Below are 21,049 nucleotides of genomic sequence, written 5' to 3'. Positions count from 1 at the left end.
GGAGGGGCAAGGCCTTCTGATCCGCCTTGCACTATCCGAAGCTACAGTGTCCTGTGGCGACCGTTAGAATTAGTATAGCCTTCTACTAAAACTGCTCTGCAGACCCGCCCTTGCTCAGTCTAGAAGTATAGCAGATACTTTAGATTGGATTTCTCTCACCCAATGTGATGAACTCTGCATTCCACAGTCCTCTCCAACAGCGACCCGCTCTCCTCAGCAACACTCACTGCCCCTCAGGGCATCCCACCGCTCGGTCACGCTACCGAGATCCTTCTGCACACCGTTCACTTTGACTCCGGTGTCTGCCCGCTAGGCCTCAGGCCTATCCTTCTGCACTCCGCAGCAGCTCTATCCCTCCTCACAGCGTGCTGTTCTTGAGGCAAGAGAGCGAGCGTTGGTCCCGCCCCCCTTTATAAAGGCACTCCCAGCGAGACCTGCGAATCACACTGCTCCCTGGGAGAAGAGTTTAATCACACAGGCAGTCTATGGTTCTCACTCCTCCCAGAACTACATCTCCCATAATTTACAAGTCATTACTTTGTAAAACTTTAATAACAGAACAACAGTCTGAACAACACTAGCTTTGCGACCAGGCTACATCCTCCCCCCACTTGAACATATTTGGTCCCCAAAGATAATGAAGTCCTAGAAACAAAAGTTATTTCATGGTAAAAGTCTTAATCAACCATCTAAGGTAGCATTTATAGCAACTGAAAATTGGTTAATAAAAGCACTGTCTAACAACGTATTGTACATGTCATCTGACAAACCTGGGTCACTCTTGCAAAAGGCCAACAAAAGATCAGTGGCCAACCTAATAAGTGTCAGTGGAATGGAATTTTCTGCGTGAGAGCTTTCAACAGGGGAGGCAACTGTCGACACAGGTCATTGTGCTGTTGGAATCTGTTCTTCAGAACTTTCCCTCAAGGTTCTATAAGTTAGTCTCTTAGGAGGATGTATCGCCTGTCGCAGTCGAGAGGATATTCCACTGTCACTTTCAGAGATGTTCTCTATTACTTGTAAATCATGGCATTATTCGTGATTCTTGTATGTCGTCAGGAAGGCTCACTTCATCCAAAGATGCAGGCATCTCCAAACTTTGACTCCCAATTAAGTCTTCAGTCGATTCAATGGAGAAAAAACTTAGATTTCTTCTACTCCCAAAGAAGGCGAATCCATAGAAACCATCTTCATTAAGTGGCTGACTCTCAGGACTCCCAGGAATCAATATTGTTTCCTCTTCTAGAGGTTTCGACTCCACATCAGTCATGGGTGTACTGAGCCTCTGACTAGATTTACGTTCCGGAAGGGGGGCAGAAGGCCAATCAGTGATTGATGGGGAAAGTTCACAAGAAGAATCTTTCAAAGATAACTTCTTCATCTTCACTCTCATCCTCTTCTTCCAACATGCTAGAAGTTTGAGGACCCTGTGAAGGCCAAGGCCGCAACCTAGGAGCTTTGGGAGTGTCTTCCTCCTCTGTCCACTCAGTAAAAGTTCTGACTGCTTCAGTGATGGGCAACAAGTGGTTTCTATGCCATGCTTTAAGGGGTCCCACTTTAGCCTCTGGATGAATTTGATAGACTGGCAGTCCAGGGAGTTTCTTATGGACAATAAAGGGCTGTGGGCGCCAACAATCAGCTAGTTTATGCTTTCCCGGCACCCCCAGATTCCTCAAGAGTACTTTATCTCCTGGTTGTAGATCTTGCACCCTCACCTTTAGGTCAAAACTTTTTTTATTTTGTTGTTCCCGACTAGCAGGCGCCTCCCTAGCTTTTTCGTGAGCCAGCTTTAAATTACGCCTAAGTCGGTCAACATAACTCTTGTAGGAAGCTTGCAAGGTATGATCTATTGAAGTCCCAAAAGCTAAGTCTATGGTTAAATGAGCCTCTCTTCCAAACATTAATAGGTAAGGGGAAAATCCTGTAGAGTCATTGATGGTACTATTGTAAGCATGTACCAACACTGGAAAATATTCACTCCACTTTTGCTTCTTGTCAGAAGGCAGCATTCCAAACATGTTTAGTAGAGTTCGATTGAACCTCTCTGGCTGAGGGTCTCCCTGAGGATGATAAGGAGTGGTTCTAGACTTTTGTATGTCCAACAATTTACACAGTCTCTTGATCAGTTTGCTCTCGAAATCTCGACCCTGGTCGGAATGTAACCGTTGTGGCAGGCCATAGTGAACGAAGAATTTCTCGACTAAGTTTTGCTACAGTGCTACCCTTCTGGTCCCAAGTAGGAAAAGTCTGAGCATATCGGGTAAAATGGTTGGTCACAACTAGGATATTACTATGCCCACCCAAATCAGGTTTGAGACACAGGAAGTCAATACACACCAGCTCCAGGGGACCGTGGCTCTGTGGTGACCCATGGCAGCTGCTATGTGAGGCAATGTCTTCCTTTGCTTAGCAGATTTGCTGTTTGGAGGCTGAAGAGTAGGAAATTTGAGTGGAGAGTGATAAACAGTTTTGATTTTGACTGCTCGTGACTGTTTGCATTTTAAGGGGCTCTTTTCTTGCAGTATTTTTGTGTTTTTTCCCTTTTTTTGTTACTCTTTTTTTTCTGTCACTTTTATTTTAAATAGCCTTTTTTTCTTTTTTTCTCTTTCTTTCTTTCTTTCCTTCAGACTCAGTGGCGGCCGGTCTATAGGGGGCGCAGGGGCGCCGCCCCCCTAATCTCTGTGGCCCAATAAAAAAAAGGAAAAAAATAAAAAATACAATTTTCAGCCCACTAGGGGCGCCGGACTAACTGGTGGCTATGGGGGGGGGGTTTGCACCCCACGTGCGTGCAGCAGAGCCGCCGATTGGCGGCCTTCTGGGGGTCATCGACACGCCCCACTTTACCGATGTCCTGGCTGTGATTGGTCCAGTCTCCAGCCTGGACCAATCACAGGAGGACATCCCGACTTCCGGTTCCGGCGCCGCATACACTAGCTGCCTTCTGATCGGCTCCAGCCTCCCGCTGCATCCCACTGAAACCGGCCTGTAAAATCCGCTCACACTGTGGCAACCACCCCCCACAGTCACTCGAAACACTCCCAAACACCCAGACATATCCCCATTTTGCGGATGGAGGGACCGCTACCTCGAAAAGGGCGGACCCCGCGTGACCCCGGGCACATCATTAATTGAGGCCGCGGCTCCGGGCTACCCGCCACTGGCCAGAACGAGTATGGATACGGACACTTCTTCCACTGCATAGACCCCAACTATTGGCCCTGAAGATTCACACACATACCGTATATCCCAAGCAGTGGCAGCACTCTTAGCCCCCACAATAGCTGCATCCGTGGAGAAGACTGTTAATGCAGGGATGCTGTAAATCAACAGAGAGCTGACTCAGCACTCACACAGATTAAATGAAGCTGAACAACGCATATCCAGCATAGAAGAGGAAGTCTACCAGGCCCAGAGGAGTGAAGAGGCTCAAGAAAAGTACATCCAATATCTGTGACGCTGACATCAGTGGCACCAGTGTGAGGTAAGTGAAGTCTCGAGGGGGGGCACGCACGCACGCACGCACGCTGGTCTCTGCATTCTAAGTGCCGGTTCACACTTGTGCGGTTTGCGAGATCGCATTTAATTCGGAGCGCACTGCTCCTTCATTACATGCGATCTCATGTGCGGATGCGAGTTCAGCCATACACTTTGTATGGCTGAATTCACAGTGCATCCGCAGCAAAATTGCACATGAGGCTTTTTTTGAGCCGCATCAGAATCGGATCGCACAGTGGTTCACACTTGTGCGATACGATTCTGTGCGAACTTGCAGATCGCACTGCGATATGCGATCGCAACTGGGGGTGTCGTTAACTTTTAATTGACACCCCCTGCGTATCGCATATGACAGTGTGAACTGCCAGATGTGCGGATGCGATGCGGGAACACGCTGCATATTTGCAACGTTCCCGCATCGCAGAAGTGTGAACCAACACTGAAAGGGGCCTTGGGGCATCTGAGAGATGGAAGCCACAGAGACAGACTCTCTCCCACAGACATCAGGCAAGTCACAATCACTTGGGATACATTATGATGTACACACCAGCTACAAAGCTGCTATTTGACAGAACTGGCATCTACACAGCAGTGGCAGCTCGACTACGTTGTCACATTTCACTGAATGCAGCAGTGAGTAATACATTCCTGAGCTCACCCGCAATCAGTGCTCGCCTTCCATCCAGGCCTCCAAATTCGTCACCGTGAATGAGGCTGGAGGAACTGGAGCTATTTAAAGGGAGCGAATCACCATTGGGATGTACAGGGTTAAAGAACTGGGAGGAAAAAAAAAACACAACACAGGATCCTCCAAAAAGGTCAAATTTAACCAATTCACCTTTACCCACACCTGCAACAAACATGGCAGCTTGGTTGGTTGAAGGGGGCATGTATACTGGTCACTACATTGAAGGGGGCATGTATACTGGTCACTACATTGAAAGGGGGCATGTACACTGGTCACTGCATTGAAGGGGGCATGTACTCTTGTCACTGCATTGAAGGGGGCATGTACTCTGATCACTGCATTGAAAGGGGGCATGTACGCTGGTCACTGCATTGAAAGGGGACCTGTACTGTGGGGTTTGTGCTAAGGGGTTTGTGCTTGAGGGGTTTGTGCGGAGGTTTGTGCTGGTTGGGGTCTGTACTGTGGGGTTTTGCTAGGGGGTCTGTACTGTGAGGTTTGTGCCACTCTCAGTCAGTGTATCCCATAATAGGGTGTCTCTCACAGTATATCACATAATAGGGCCCCTGCTCCCTATTATGGGATATACTAGTACTGATGGACCCCTTAATATGTGATCTATTGGGAGAATTTGTTCACGCAAGCGAAATACAGGGGACAAAATGGGTGGAGTCTATAAGGGGTGGGACTTCTGAGAAATGGGAGGGGTCAAAATGGAAGGGCGGGGTCTTGCGCCCCACCATCTTAAAACTTCACCAGCCGCCACTGTTCAGACGACTAATTAAGGAGGGTGATTAATTGGTCACAGGTGCTTCGGTGCTATTTAAATTTCTGCTGGACTCATTTGAGCTTGTCACCTTTTTGCTTGCTGGAACTCTGACCTAGTGGAACTTGACTAAGTGGTGAGTTAAAAACCAGAGTTTAAAACAGGGTATTTGAACAGGAGTCTTCAGACCTGTAAGTAACATCTGAAATTTTCTGTTAGTTGTATTATTGTTGTAACTGGGAAAATGTGTGCTAGCAAGATTGAAGGTTTTGTGCAGTGCACAGTGTGTCACATGTATACAATAACGGAGCAACCGCTCCAGGATGGATACCGCTGCGACAGATGTGAGCAGGTTGTCCTTCTGGAAGCTCGCATTAGAGATCTGGAGGAGCAAATTGCAACACTGGGCAGAACTGACAACCTTGAAGGGGGTCCTAGTGGGGTTAATGGGGAGGGTGGAGGGGTAAGTCAGGTTTATCAGGTAAGAAGATGGGTTAATACAGTCAGAGGGAGTGGTAGGGGCTCCCATAAAAGGAAGGCCAGACCTGGGTTTGAGCACCCTAACAGATTTGCCATGTTGGGGGAAGATGTGGGGGTGGCCAACTCAGAGGTGGTAGCCCTAGATGTCACTGTTATCCCTAACAGCCGGGAGAGCAGTCCGTCTAGTAGAGGTGGTGAGGGGACTGTAGGTAGGCCTAGACAGTTGGTGGTAATTGGGGATTCTATAATCAGAAGGACTGATAAAATAATTTGTTGCCAGGATCACCTCAACCAAATGGTTTGCTGTCTCCCTGGTGCCAGGGTTCGGCATGTGGTGGACCGGGTTGATAAATTACTGGGAGGGGCTGAGCATGACCCAGCTGTCTTGGTCCACATTGGAACCAATGACAGAATATATGGAAGGTGGATGCTCCTTAAGCACCAATTTAATGAACTAGGCTGAAGGAAAGGACATCCAAGGCGATATTCTCTGAAATATTTCCTGTGCCGCAACACAGGAAAGGCAGGGGGAGATTAGAGAGCTGAATGCATGGCTAAAGACCTGGTGTGAGAAGGAGGGATTTGTGTTTTTAGAGCACTGGGCTCACTTTTCATTGGGGTGCAACCTATATGCTAAAGATGGTTTGCACCTAAATGGAAGGGGGTCTGTTGTGCTGGGGGAGAGGTTTATAGGAAGGCTGGAGGAGCTTTTAAACTAGGATTGAGGGGGGAGGGTGAATTAGATTATAATGGGGCAGACAGGTCAGACAGGGGTCAGCCCCTATTGGTGGGTGGAATGGGGAAAGATGGGGGGAGAGTTATGGCAGAGGATAAGAAGGTTCCCATGTTACAAACAACCATTGGAGATGGTACTATTTGTACCAAAATTAACAACATGCAAAATAAGTGTGCAGAATGGGACAATGATTTAAAGTGTTTGTTCACCAATGCCAGAAGTCTGCGAAGCAAAATAGGTGAGTTGGAAGCTCTGGTGCATGAGGAGAACTATGATTTAATTGGTATTGCTAAATCTTGGCTTCATTCTTCACATGATTGGGCTATTAATATTCCTGGCTATGCTCTCTTTCGGAAAAACAGGGTGAAACGGAGGGGTGGTGGTGTTTGTCTCTATGTGAGAAGTGATCTCAAAGTGAGAGTGAAAGATGACCTAGTTGATGGAGAGTGTGCTGAATCTGAAGCAGTATGGGTTAAAATGTACATGGGTGTGCGTAAAACAAAGATCATCATTGGAGCTTGTTATAGACCTCCCAGTATTAATGAGGAGGTGGAGACTCAGCTCCTGGCACAGATAGAAAGGGCTGGGACAGTGTTAATAATGGGGGATTTTAACTACCCAGACATTGACTGTAGTAATGGCACTGCTGGAACAGTTAAAGGGCAAAAATTTATAAACCTATTACAAGACAATTTTATGGTGCAGTTTATTGAGGTCCCCACTAGAAATGATGCTCTGTTGGACCTGGTAATCTCAAACCATGCAGAGTTTATTAACAATGTTCATATAAAAGAACATCTGGGTAGCACTGACCATAACATGATTTCATTTAATGTTAGCTATAAGCAAAAAACTCATACAGGAAATATAAAAACCCTTAACTTTAAGAGAGCAAATTTTCCAAGAATGAGGGCTGCTCGCCAGGATTTAGACTGGGAGGGAATATTGCGATCGATGAGCACAGAACAGAAATGAGAATTTTTCAAAAAAACTTTATGCAAACTCACTGCAAAGTATATTCCCATGGGTAATACGTTTAAAAGGCTAAAAATAAAACCTATGTGGCTCACGGGAAAAGTTAAAAAAGCTATAGATAAAAAGAAAAGAGCTTTTAAAAAATATAAAAATGAGGGAACACTATCATTGTTTATTTGTTACAAAGCATATAACAGAATATGTAAAAAGGAAATCAAGGACGCAAAAATTCAAAATGAACGATTTGCAAAAGATAGTAGGACAAACCCCAAAAAATTCTTCAAATATATTAACAGTAAAAAGGTTAGGTCTGAGCATGTAGGCCGTTTACAAAATAATCAGGAGTGGGTGACTGGGGACAAAGAAAAGGCAAATTTATTAAATACTTTCTTCACCTCTGTATCTACAAAGGAGCATGGGGGAGCTCATGACCATAATGATGATGGTATTGACACGGCCCCAAATGATCCACAATGGCTCAAAAGTGATATGGTCCAGAAATATTTAGACAGAATAAGGGTGGATAAAGTGCCTGGATCAGATGGCATCCACCCATGCATCCTAAAAGAATTGAGCGCTGTAATTTCTAAGCCTTTGTTTCTAATTTCTGATTGGCGTAGGGCCAATGTGGTGCCTATATTTAAAAAGGGATCAAAGTCTTTGCCAAGTAACTATACACCTGTTAGTTTAACTTCTATAGTCGGAAAGATATTGGAGAGTTTAATAAAAGACCACATAGATGAGTTCTTGCTGGAAAAAAATATTTTAAGCAACAGACAGCATGGATTCATGAAAGACAGAAGTTGTCAAACAAACCTGATTTCTTTTTATAAGGAGGTAAGTAAAACCTTGGACAGAGGGGTGGCTGTGGATGTAGTATACTTTGATTTTGCAAAAGCATTTGACACAGTTCCCTACACATGACTAATGTGTAAGGTAAAGTCTACTGGCTTGGAAAGATTGGTTTGTAATTGGATAGAAAATTGGCTAAAAGATAGAATTCAGAGATTAGTGGTTAATGATTCTTACTCTGAATGGTCTAAAGTTATCAGTGGTGTACCCCAAGGTTCAGTGTTGGGACCCTTACTTTTTAATTACTTTATAAATGATATAGGGTCTGGGATTAAAAGTAGCATGTCAGTCTTTACAGATGACACCAATCTTTGCAGTGGAATAACTTCTTTACAGGATGTCTCCCAACTTACAAGCTGACCTCAATGCACTGTTTCATTGGGCAACTATGTGGCAAATGAGGTTTAATGTTGATAAATGTAAGGTTATGCACTTGGGGGGCTAAGAATATGCATACATCATACATACTAGGTGGAGTAGAACTGGGGAAATCCATAGCGGAGAAGGATCTGGGTGTTCTGGTAGATCATAAGCTTAATAATAGCAAGCAATGCCAAGGTGCTGTTTCCAAAGCAAGCAAAGTCCTTTCTTGTATTAACATACAAGAGGCATGGACTCCAGAGAGAGATATATGATTTTGCCCCTGTACAAATCATTAGTAAGACCTCATCTGGAATATGCAGTTCAGTTTTGGGCAGTAAAAAAGGATATCGGGAAACTGGAGAAAGTGCAGAGAAGGGCAAACAAACTGATAAGAGGCATGGAGGACCTCAGCTATGAGAAAAGATTAGAGGAACTGAATTTATTCTCTCTTGAGAAGAGGAGATTAAGGGGGATATGATCAACATGTATAAATACATAAGGGGTCCATATAGTGAACTTGGTGTTGAGTTGTTCACTTTAAGATCAACACAGAGGACAAGGGGGCACTCTTTACGTCTAGAGATAAACAGATTTCATCTCCAAATAAAGGTTTTTCACTGTAAGAGCTGTGAAAATGTGGAATAGACTCCCTCTAGAGGTGGTTCTGGCTAGCTCTCTAGATTGCTTTAAAAAAGGCCTGGATTCTTTCCTGGGTGTACATAGTATAAATGGGTACTAAATTTTATTTTAGCTAAAGTTGATCCAGGGAATATCTGATTGCCTCTCGGGGGATCAGGAAGGAATTTTTTTCCCCTGCTGTTGCAAATTGGATCATGCTTTGCTGGGGTTTATTTTCGCCTTCCTCTGGATCAACTGCGGGTATAGGATTGTGTATATGGGATTGTATAGTTGGGTTTTCAATACTGTTTTTTTTTTTTTTTGGTTGAACCGGATGGTCTTTTTTCAACCTGACTAACTATGTAACTATGTAACATAGATTCACCGACCTCTTTGGATGCAGCGAATACAAAAGTGGCAATAGGCCTCCACTTCTTTTCTCATAAACGGCCAATAGAATCTGTCTTTGACCAGCTGGAAGGTCCGATCAGGCCCAAGGCGGCCATGAGAATCATGTAAAGCTGCCAGAGCAGTCAACTGGTATTTTTCTGGTAACAACAGCTGATGCACTCCATCCAGATCATCCACAGAATTCATTCGATAGACAATCCCATCCTTCAATTTCATCCTGTCCCAGTCCTTATGGACTACTTTGGCTCCCACCACAGGACTCTCCATAAGAATTTTGGGGTTATTTGCCTTCAAAGCCCTCTGTACTACTGCCCCCAGAGGATCTTCTCCTTGAGCTCTTCTCACATCCTCTTTAAACAGCTGAGGAAGTTCTTCACTCCTTACTTGAGTTAGATCACAATAGCATCTGGGTACCCCTGAAGGAGAAACCCCTACTATCTCAGCTCCCATGGCTCCTTTTAGATGATAATCTATCCCTTGACAGGTGGCTTGCACTCCCTCTGAAGTTAGGTGCACCCGTTCACTTTCAAGATAATGCATCAGCATCCAAATTCCCTTTCGCAGGCGGTACTTCAAACTGAACTGATATACTGAAAGGGCAGCTAGCCACCTATGTCCACTAGCATCCAATTTGGCTGTGGTTAGTAGATAAGGCAATGGGTTGTTGTCGGTCTTGACTAGGAAGTATGCTCCATAAAGATAGTCTCTAAGCTTGTCTACCACAGCCCATTTGAGCTAGAAATTCCAGTTTGTGGATGGTGTAGTTTTTCTCTGATGGGGACAAGCTGCGACTAATGTAGGCAATAGGGCGTATCCTCCCCCCCCCAGGCCATCTCTACTTGTATCCACATGTAGCTCATATGGCTTGGCTGGGTCTGCATAGGCCAAGACAGGAGCCTTAGTGAGACTCTCCTTCAGCTCCCAGAAAGCCTGTTCACATTTGGCATTCCACTGAGCTTGAATAGATTCCTTGGACCCTCTAGGTCCTTTCTTGGATGTCTCAATCTTCTGGGAAGGCAAACCCTCTTCCTCAGTTTCTTTCTTCACGAACCTTTGGTAATAGGAGCAGAATCCCAAGAAGGATCTCATTTCAGTCACATTCGTAGGCTTCGGCCAAGTGGTAACAGCCTCCAACTTCTTTGGGTCAGCAGACACCACATGACCCAGATAGGTAACAGACGTCTGGTAGAACTGACATTTCTCCAGAGATAACTTCAGCCCTTCCTCATAGAGCCTTTGAAATACCCTCTCCAAACGAGCTTCATGTTCTTCCAAAGTCTTCCCAAAGACAATAATGTCGTCTAAGTACACAAGGACTTCAATCAGATGCATGTGCCCCACAGTATTCTCCATGAGCCGCTGAAAGGTTGCTGGGGCTCCAGCCAGTCCTTGTGGCATACGGTTGATCTTGAAAAACCCCAATGGGCTGATGAAGGCAGTCTTTTTTCCATCCTCTGGGTGCATTGGTATTTGATAGTACCCACTGTTCAAGTCTACCACACTAAACCACTTGGCCCCCAGACAGGCATTACAAAGCATCCTCTATTCGAGGGATAGTGCACTGGTCAGGAATGGTTCTGCAATTCAGGGTGCGATAGTCAATACACATCCCGATAGTCCCATTCTTCTTGTGGACCACCACTATGGGCGAAGCATAAGGACTGCGAGACTCATGTATAACACCTGATTTCTTCAGCTCGGCTAATTGTTCCCAAAGATCTTCCAGGTCACTCAGTGGTATTCTCCAAGCTCTTTCTCTAAAGGGTCTGTCTTCACTGAGGCGGATTCGATGATGGGCACTCTTAGCACAACCCACATCATAATCGTTCTTAGAAAACAGCTTCTCCCATCGGGACAGATGTGTCTTCACCCGCTCCCCCCCACTTGAAAGGAACAGCCGGGCGGCAAGGAGAGGTGTCTTCTGACCCCTTTATCTTGTCCTCTTCTTCCTTCAAATCTGACGGGGTTAGTGGAGAGGCCCCACTCAAATGCCCCAACACCATCCTAGGCTTCAGGCGGACAGGCTGGGTCTTGATATTGCGACCGTTCTTCCCACCGTTCTTCCAAAGGACCTTGGTTGGGACCACTTCTGGGGACCATCTCAATCCTACTGTCTTCTCCCAGCAAATCCCCTTCCACCATCACAAAGGGGCCTGGCTGGTCCCAGTACAGCTTAACCTTCTACGATGAAGTGAGCTGCCACCTAGGTAAAGGTAAGCCTGTGGATGTATACACATAAACAAAAAAATATCGGCGCAAAGAGGATAATATGAAGTAAATGAAAGCAGCTGAACTCTCAGGTCAAAAATACAATTCCTGTCCGTAAATAATAAAATGCAATAGAGCAGCGCTAAATGACACACAAATCTATAATGCCATAGACCTATAATAAACAGAGATAGTCCATGCAAAAGCCCGTGATGAAGGTGAACCACACTTTCTGGCAGGATCAACAGGTGCTCTAAGTGATAATATATCCTCCACCGAGTGCATTGGCCTCTCACCTTAAGCTTGTAAGATGTATGCATATAACTCAAAATCTCATTGATCGATCATCCCTATAACACAGGCAGCAGAATGGGTCTGTATCCCTCTTGTGCTCCACCACATAAGGACCTCTCACTGACCAAGCAGATTCCACACTGATTTTTAAACAGGTCACAGCTCAAAAGACTTCAACCAGCAGCTTTCCTCAGGACCATGAAAACAGGGAAAGAAAACTGGGCAAGCCCATAGTGTGATATTGACAAACACTTTATTCAAAGTAGATAAAGACAGCCTCTTACTTGTATATAGAGATAAAATCGCATCGAAAAGTATTCCAGCAGTACCGACGGGACCCGTGGGTGCCTCACCGGATTTCCAAACAACAGTGGGCGACGTCTGTAAGCTCCGCCTTCCCCCCGAACGCGTGTCGTCCCCCAATGGGCGGGGACTTCTTCAGCGGTGTGTAAAGGCTATTGTTGACGTCGCCCCTTATGAATACCAACCCGTCCACTGATTGGACAAGCGGTATAGATCGCCTCATTGGTTGGCCTCCCCTGCTTGGCCATCTGTAAATCACTTCCGGGATCATCAAGGAGGAAGTGATGATGCCCCGCATCTAGAGACCGCCCAATCGCCGCTCTCTGGTTGGATGAGCGGTCCGGGTCCTGTTACAGGCTGGTCTCCCGTAGTAATGGTAGCGGTGGACGCCGCCGCTCTGCATAGAGAGGAGGCGCCCGCACTAAACATCGGAGGACCGCCCTTTCTTTACTCAGTAATGAGTCTGACCGGAAATAAACAATGCTGCCTCGCACCACTGGGAATTCATGGTACCGCCCTACGTGTATGCTAATTGGCAGCATGTAAACAATGACCCTCAGCGTCTGAAAAACACAGGATAAAATCCTTTTGCTCTGGGCTTTATAAAATTATATTATATTAAAATATTAAAACCAAAGTATAGCATACATAGTGGTTATAAATATAATAGAGCCCATCATTTCTATGGTCAAATGATAAAAAAATATAAAATGTAGGGTAATGTAATACATATTACTATATATTTTATATAGGGTTAAGGGCAACCCCAAGACTATCGACCTAGAAGGAAAAGGTGGGGGTACTCTTCAAACTATGCATTTCTGTAATTATAAGCGGTACATATACTACAAATATACCTCCACACCCCCGTGGCCATCTCCCCTATATCGTCTTATAAAACTATAAAATATACCCCTTAACAGCTAAAAAACCATAGTGTACTAAAAGCCTTAATATACTAAGAAACTCTTAATATACTAAAAAATGGACTAAAAAATGGAGCCGAAAGACGTCCCACTGTTGTCTGGATCACAACAATTATTAAAAAAACATATTACAATATTTTTAAATATCACACTAGAAACTAAAAACCAGAGAAAAATTATCTGTCAGATATAAAACAATTTAAATCGAACTCAACGTTCAGACCTCGGGGTACCCCCACTTTAGTCTCATATATCCAAAAGGACTCCCGTTGGCTCAATTTCCTAATCAGATTACCTCCCCTCCAGTGTTTATGAACCCTTTCGATACCCCAAAACTTCAAACTCCCAGGATCTTTATTACGGAATTTTTTGAAATGTTGGGTAACATGGTGGGGGGTTTTTCCCTTTTTAATGCTCCGGACATGTTCAGCGACCCTAGTCTGTAGGGCCCTTGATGTCCTACCTACATACTGCAGGCCGCAGTCACATTCTAACATGTATACTACACCCGTAGTCGAGCAAGTGATCAGGTCCTTGATTACATAGCTCCTTCCTGTTGCTTTTGCTAGGAACTCTTTCCTACGTTTCAAATTCCTTTTGGCTGTTTTACACACCACACATTTGCCGCAGGCATAAAATCCTGATAAATACGGCAACAGTTTGTTATTAATCTGTGTGGGTGGGTCAACGACCCCTGGGGCCAAAAAATTCCTGAGGGTGGGTGCCTTTTTGTATACAAAGGATGGTCTGGCAGGTATAATTGCTCCCAAGGTTTTATCCTGTTGAAGGATGGGCCAATGTCTACTGAAAATCTTTTCAATCTTTTTATACTGGACATTGTAATCTAGTATGATTCGTATCTCATCCTTCTTAGGTTTAACTACCTTAGGAGCAGTAGACAGAAGAGACTCTCAATTGATAGCCTGGACGGCCAACCTGTCCTCCTCCAATTTGTCCTTGCAATATCCTTTTTGTATGAATTTGTCACTAAGAACCTTTGATTGTGATTCAAAATCCGCGTCAGAAGCGCAATTGCGCCTAAGGCGCATAAACTGCCCTTTAGGGATATTGCAGAGCCATGAGCGGTAATGGCAACTATCCAATGGGATGTATGCATTCCGGTCCGTAGGTTTTGAGAAATTGGAGGTGGTAATACTATTTCCGGTTGCCGAAATTACTAAATCCAAAAACACAACCCTTTCCTTGCTGGTAGTCCAAGCCAAAGAAATGTTTTTGTTGTTGGAGTTCAATCTATCCATAAACTTGTTCAAGCCCTCCATGCCCCCTTCCCAAATAAGGAACATATCATCTATGTACCTTCTATAACATGTTAGCTCTGGGGGACGATCTTTAAACACCACTTCTTCCTCCCAGTGGGCCATAAAAAGTTTGGCCACACTGGGAGCGAAGCGTGCCCCCATCGCCACACCTCTGGTTTGAAGGTAATAGGTCCTGTTGTACCAGAAGTAATTCCTAGTGAGACAAAACCACAGGCTGCTCAACAGGAAACTTCTGAGTTTTCTGGGGAGGTTGGACTGGGAAAATGCCCATTTAACAGCTGCTTCTGCGGCATCATGTCCGATTATGGTATATAGCGAACTAACGTCCGCTGTTATCAAAATCGTGGATGCCGTACAAGGAAAATCTTTAAGATGTGTTTGGTGTCCTTTAGGTAAGATTTAGTTTTAACAACCAGAGGTTGTAAATGCACATCTATAAATTGTCCTAATCTGGACGTTACAGATTCTATACCATTTACGATTGGCCTTCCAGGTGGTTGATCCTTGTCCTTATGTATTTTTGGTAAGAAGTAAATAACTGGAGTCCGACAGTAAAGAGGGTCAAGATACAAGGACTCTTTTCTATTTAGGACTCCTTTACTCTTACCAGATTCAATTAAGGTGTTCAATTCGCCCTTAAATTCTGGAAGAGGGTCGCGTCGTAAAATATTATACGTACTCCGATCAGAAAGTAGGCGTGCCATTTCATTTTTGTAGTACTCTTTGCTGAGGACAACGAGGCCCCCTCCCTTATCTGCCGGCCGAATTACAATCTCTTTATTCTCCTCTAAAGCTTTTATTCCGGCTTTGATGGATTGGGGGTCGGCCACTTTCCTTACTTTTAGATCTTCTAGATCTTTAACCACCATATGTTTGAACACATCAACGTATTTATTCCCCTTGTTTTGGGGATTAAAAGTTGATCTGTTCCTTAGGCCAGTATGTTGAAAGGATTCACAGAGGGAGTTGGTTGTGACCGACGGGCCACTAGGAGGGACAGAGGAGTTCTTCGTAATGGGATTATTCATACAGTATTTCTTGATATTAAGGGAGCGGATGAACTTCTGAATTCCCACATAGGTTTGAAACTTGTTTAAATTTCTCACCGGTGCGAACTTAAGGCCCTTATCAAGGGTCCTAAGTTCATCCTCTCCCAACTGTACCCCACTTAAATTAAAGATACCGGATCCTATCGGGATCTTTTTCCTCTGGACCCTCCTGCCTCCTCGGTTTCCTCTCTGTTTCTTTTCCCTCCTTTTCCCCCTGGCGTACCCTCTCTTTGGGGTATCGAAAGGGTTCATAAACACTGGAGGGGAGGTAATCTGATTAGGAAATTGAGCCAACGGGAGTCCTTTTGGATATATGAGACTAAAGTGGGGGTACCCCGAGGTCTGAACGTTGAGTTCGATTTAAATTGTTTTATATCTGACAGATAATTTTTCTCTGGTTTTTAGTTTCTAGTGTGATATTTAAAAATATTGTAATATGTTTTTTTAATAATTGTTGTGATCCAGACAACAGTGGGACGTCTTTCGGCTCCATTTTTTAGTCCATTTTTTAGTATATTAAGAGTTTCTTAGTATATTAAGGCTTTTAGTACACTATGGTTTTTTAGCTGTTAAGGGGTATATTTTATAGTTTTATAAGACGATATAGGGGAGATGGCCACGGGGGTGTGGAGGTATATTTGTAGTATATGTACCGCTTATAATTACAGAAATGCATAGTTTGAAGAGTACCCCCACCTTTTCCTTCTAGGTCGATAGTCTTGGGGTTGCCCTTAACCCTATATAAAATATATAGTAATATGTATTACATTACCCTACATTTTATATTTTTTTATCATTTGACCATAGAAATGATGGGCTCTATTATATTTATAACCACTATGTATGCTATACTTTGGTTTTAATATTTTAATATAATATAATTTTATAAAGCCCAGAGCAAAAGGATTTTATCCTGTGTTTTTCAGACGCTGAGGGTCATTGTTTACATGCTGTCAATTAGCATACACGTAGGGCGGTACCATGAATTCCCAGTGGTGCGAGGCAGCATTGTTTATTTCCGGTCAGACTCATTACTGAGTAAAGAAAGGGCGGTCCTCCGATGTTTAGTGCGGGCGCCTCCTCTCTATGCAGAGCGGCGGCGTCCGCCGCTACCATGACTACGGGAGACCAGCCTGTAACAGGACCCGGACCGCTCATCCAACCAGAGAGCGGCGATTGGGCGGTCTCTAGATGCGGGGCATCGTCACTTCCTCCTTGATGATCCCGGAAGTGATTTACAGATGGCCAAGCAGGGGAGGCCAACCAATGAGGCGATCTATACCGCTTGTCCAATCAGTGGACGGGTTGGTATTCATAAGGGGCGACGTCAACAATAGCCTTTACACACCGCTGAAGAAGTCCCCGCCCATTGGGGGACGACACGCGTTCGGGGGGAAGGTGGAGCTTACAGACGTCGCCCACTGTTGTTTGGAAATCCGGTGAGGCACCCACGGGTCCCGTCGGTACTGCTGGAATACTTTTCGATGCGATTTTATCTCTATATACAAGTAAGAGGCTGTCTTTATCTACTTTGAATAAAGTGTTTGTCAATATCACACTATGGGCTTGCCCGGTTTTCTTTCCCTGTTTTCATGGTCCTGAGGAAAGCTGCTGGTTGAAGTCTTTTGAGCTGTGACCTGTTTAAAAATCAGTGTGGAATCTGCTTGGTCAGTGAGAGGTCCTTATGTGGTGGAGCACAAGAGGGATACAGACCCATTCTGCTGCCTGTGTTATAGGGATGATCGATCAATGAGATTTTGAGTTATATGCATACATCTTACAAGCTTAAGGTGAGAGGCCAATGCACTCGGTGGAGGATATATTATCACTTAGAGCACCTGTTGATCCTGCCAGAAAGTGTGGTTCACCTTCATCACGGGCTTTTGCATGGACTATCTCTGTTTATTATAGGTCTATGGCATTATAGATTTGTGTGTCATTTAGCGCTGCTCTATTGCATTTTATTATTTACGGACAGGAATTGTATTTTTGACCTGAGAGTTCAGCTGCTTTCATTTACTTCATATTATCCTCTTTGCGCCGATATTTTTTTGTTTATGCGTTTACAGTTATCCAATATACTTATATCTGGCTGCAGTCATTATGGATATTTTTAGTTACATTGAAAAGAGAGAAATTAATCTGGGAGATATTTTCTCAAATAACCCAGCACTCCATGGGGAGGGGGATGTGTCCTCTGCCTTCAAGAAACTCGGTTATGCACTTGAGAAAAAGATCAAACTATGGTGGGATATTACTACCTTTGAATATTATTTGCGGGAAAAACTCATCCCAAGGCGCCTCAGGTGGGATCTCCCACCTAATGATGGACTGCTAGACAGTGAGTCCATGGAGGAATGGAAAGGGTTTTTTTCCAAGAAGGGTTTTCAGTTAATAGAATTTCTCCTCTTAAGGAAAAAGCGCAAATCGAAAACCATAGAAGCCCAGATTAAAGAGTTACAAACTTCCCTAGAGCCACACAAAGAAACTGAGGAGTTTTCTAGACTATCAGGGATACTTAAAAATAGGCTGGTCAAATGGGATACTGAGACGCTAAATAAGAAAAAGAAGAAATACATTAGGGATTTTGGGGATTTTCAGGTTAACAACATTTATAAATGGCAAAAGAACACCAACATTGGTGAAATAGAGATCGATGATGGTGGAGAAGGTTCACAAGACCCCCCAATCACCCCAGCACCAGAATTGAGAGAAGCTCCTAGAGAAGGTTGGAGAGCCTCACCGGCCCCATACTATAATGGAGATTCCCAACGGGGTCACTATAACCGGGGTAAGAAAAGGGGAGGGAGAGGTGGTAGAGGGAAATCTAACACCCCAAGGAGAGGTAATTATATTGCCCCTCCAAATAACTACCACAATGAACAATACTCCAATTTTCAGAGAGATCGCCCACAAACCCCGAGACATAACCCGCAAGGGAATGGCCGGGGAAGAGGGTGTGGGGCCCATCCCCAAAGAGGTGGTCAATCTAACCGGGGTCACCACAATGGAGGGAACCACTTGTCCTATGCCCAGGTAGCTACCTATAATAGGTTTGATCCCCTACAAAACAATCAGTATGGGAATCCTTTTTTAGGGAATGTGGGGGGACAGGAGAGGGGCCCCCCTCCTCCCTTTCAAAACCAGTCGGAGAACTGGTGGAGGGCCCCAGGAGAGGGTACGCCAGGGGGAAAAGGAGGGAAAAGAAACAGAGAGGAAACCGAGGAGGCAGGAGGGTCCAGAGGAAAAAGATCCCGATAGGATCCGGTATCTTTAATTTAAGTGGGGTACAGTTGGGAGAGGATGAACTTAGGACCCTTGATAAGGGCCTTAAGTTCGCACTGGTGAGAAATTTAAACAAGTTTCAAACCTATGTGGGAATTCAGAAGTTCATCCGCTCCCTTAATATCAAGAAATACTGTATGAATAATCCCATTACGAAGAACTCCTCTGTCCCTCCTAGTGGCCCGTCGGTCACAACCAACTCCCTCTGTGAATCCTTTCAACATACTGGCCTAAGGAACAGATCAACTTTTAATCCCCAAAACAAGGGGAATAAATACGTTGATGTGTTCAAACATATGGTGGTTAAAGATCTAGAAGATCTAAAAGTAAGGAAAGTGGCCGACCCCAATCCATCAAAGCCGGAATAAAAGCTTTAGAGGAGAATAAAGAGATTGTAATTCGGCCGGCAGATAAGGGAGGGGGCCTCGTTGTCCTCAGCAAAGAGTACTACAAAAATGAAATGGCACGCCTACTTTCTGATCGGAGTACGTATAATATTTTACGACGCGACCCTCTTCCAGAATTTAAGGGCGAATTGAACACCTTAATTGAATCTGGTAAGAGTAAAGGAGTCCTAAATAGAAAAGAGTCCTTGTATCTTGACCCTCTTTACTGTCGGACTCCAGTTATTTACTTCTTACCAAAAATACATAAGGACAAGGATCAACCACCTGGAAGGCCAATCGTAAATGGTATAGAATCTGTAACGTCCAGATTAGGACAATTTATAGATGTGCATTTACAACCTCTGGTTGTTAAAACTAAATCTTACCTAAAGGACACCAAACACATCTTACAGATTCTATAAGATTTTCCTTGTACGGCATCCACGATTTTGATAACAGCGGACGTTAGTTCGCTATATACCATAATCGGACATGATGCCGCAGAAGCAGCTGTTAAATGGGCATTTTCCCAGTCCAACCTCCCCAGAAAACTCAGAAGTTTCCTGTTGAGCAGCCCGTGGTTTTGTCTCACTAGGAATTACTTCTGGTACAACAGGACCTATTACCTTCAAACCAGAGGTGTGGCGATGGGGGCACGCTTCGCTCCCAGTGTGGCCAACCTTTTTATGGCCCACTGGGAGGAAGAAGTGGTGTTTAAAGATCGTCCCCCAGAGCTAACATGTTATAGAAGGTACATAGATGATATGTTCCTTATTTGGGAAGGGGGCATGGAGGGCTTGAACAAGTTTATGGATAGATTGAACTCCAACAACAAAAACATTTCTTTGGCTTGGACTACCAGCAAGGAAAGGGTTGTGTTTTTGGATTTAGTAATTTCGGCAACCGGAAATAGTATTACCACCTCCAATTTCTCAAAACCTACGGACCGGAATGCATACATCCCATTGGATAGTTGCCATTACCGCTCATGGCTCTGCAATATCCCTAAAGGGCAGTTTATGCGCCTTAGGCGCAATTGCGCTTCTGACGCGGATTTTGAATCACAATCAAAGGTTCTTAGTGACAAATTCATACAAAAAGGATATTGCAAGGACAAATTGGAGGAGGACAGGTTGGCCGTCCAGGCTATCAATTGAGAGTCTCTTCTGTCTACTGCTCCTAAGGTAGTTAAACCTAAGAAGGATGAGATACGAATCATACTAGATTACAATGTCCAGTATAAAAAGATTGAAAAGATTTTCAGTAGACATTGGCCCATCCTTCAACAGGATAAAACCTTGGGAGCAATTATACCTGCCAGACCATCCTTTGTATACAAAAAGGCACCCACCCTCAGGAATTTTTTGGCCCCAGGGGTCGTTGACCCACCCACACAGATTAATAACAAACTGTTGCCGTATTTATCAGGATTTTATGCCTGCGGCAAATGTGTGGTGTGTAAAACAGCCAAAAGGAATTTGAAACGTAGGAAAGAGTTCCTAGCAAAAGCAACAGGAAGGAGCTATGTAATCAAGGACCTGATCACTTGCTCGACTACGGGTGTAGTATACATGTTAGAATGTGACTGCGGCCTGCAGTATGTAGGTAGGACATCAAGAGCCCTACAGACTAGGGTCGCTGAACATGTCCGGAGCATTAAAAAGGGAAAAACCCCCCACCATGTTACCCAACATTTCAAAAAATTCCATAATAAAGATCCTGGGAGTTTGAAGTTTTGGGGTATCGAAAGGGTTCATAAACACTGGAGGGGAGGTAATCTGATTAGGAAATTGAGCCAACGGGAGTCCTTTTGGATATATGAGACTAAAGTGGGGGTACCCCGAGGTCTGAACGTTGAGTTCGATTTAAATTGTTTTATATCTGACAGATAATTTTTCTCTGGTTTTTAGTTTCTAGTGTGATATTTAAAAATATTG

The sequence above is a fragment of the Pelophylax lessonae genome, assembly GCF_965119305.1.
Source record: "Pelophylax lessonae genome assembly, chromosome: 9".
In the NCBI taxonomy this organism is placed as follows: domain Eukaryota; kingdom Metazoa; phylum Chordata; class Amphibia; order Anura; family Ranidae; genus Pelophylax; species Pelophylax lessonae.
Note: the sequence above shows the minus strand (reverse complement) of the source record.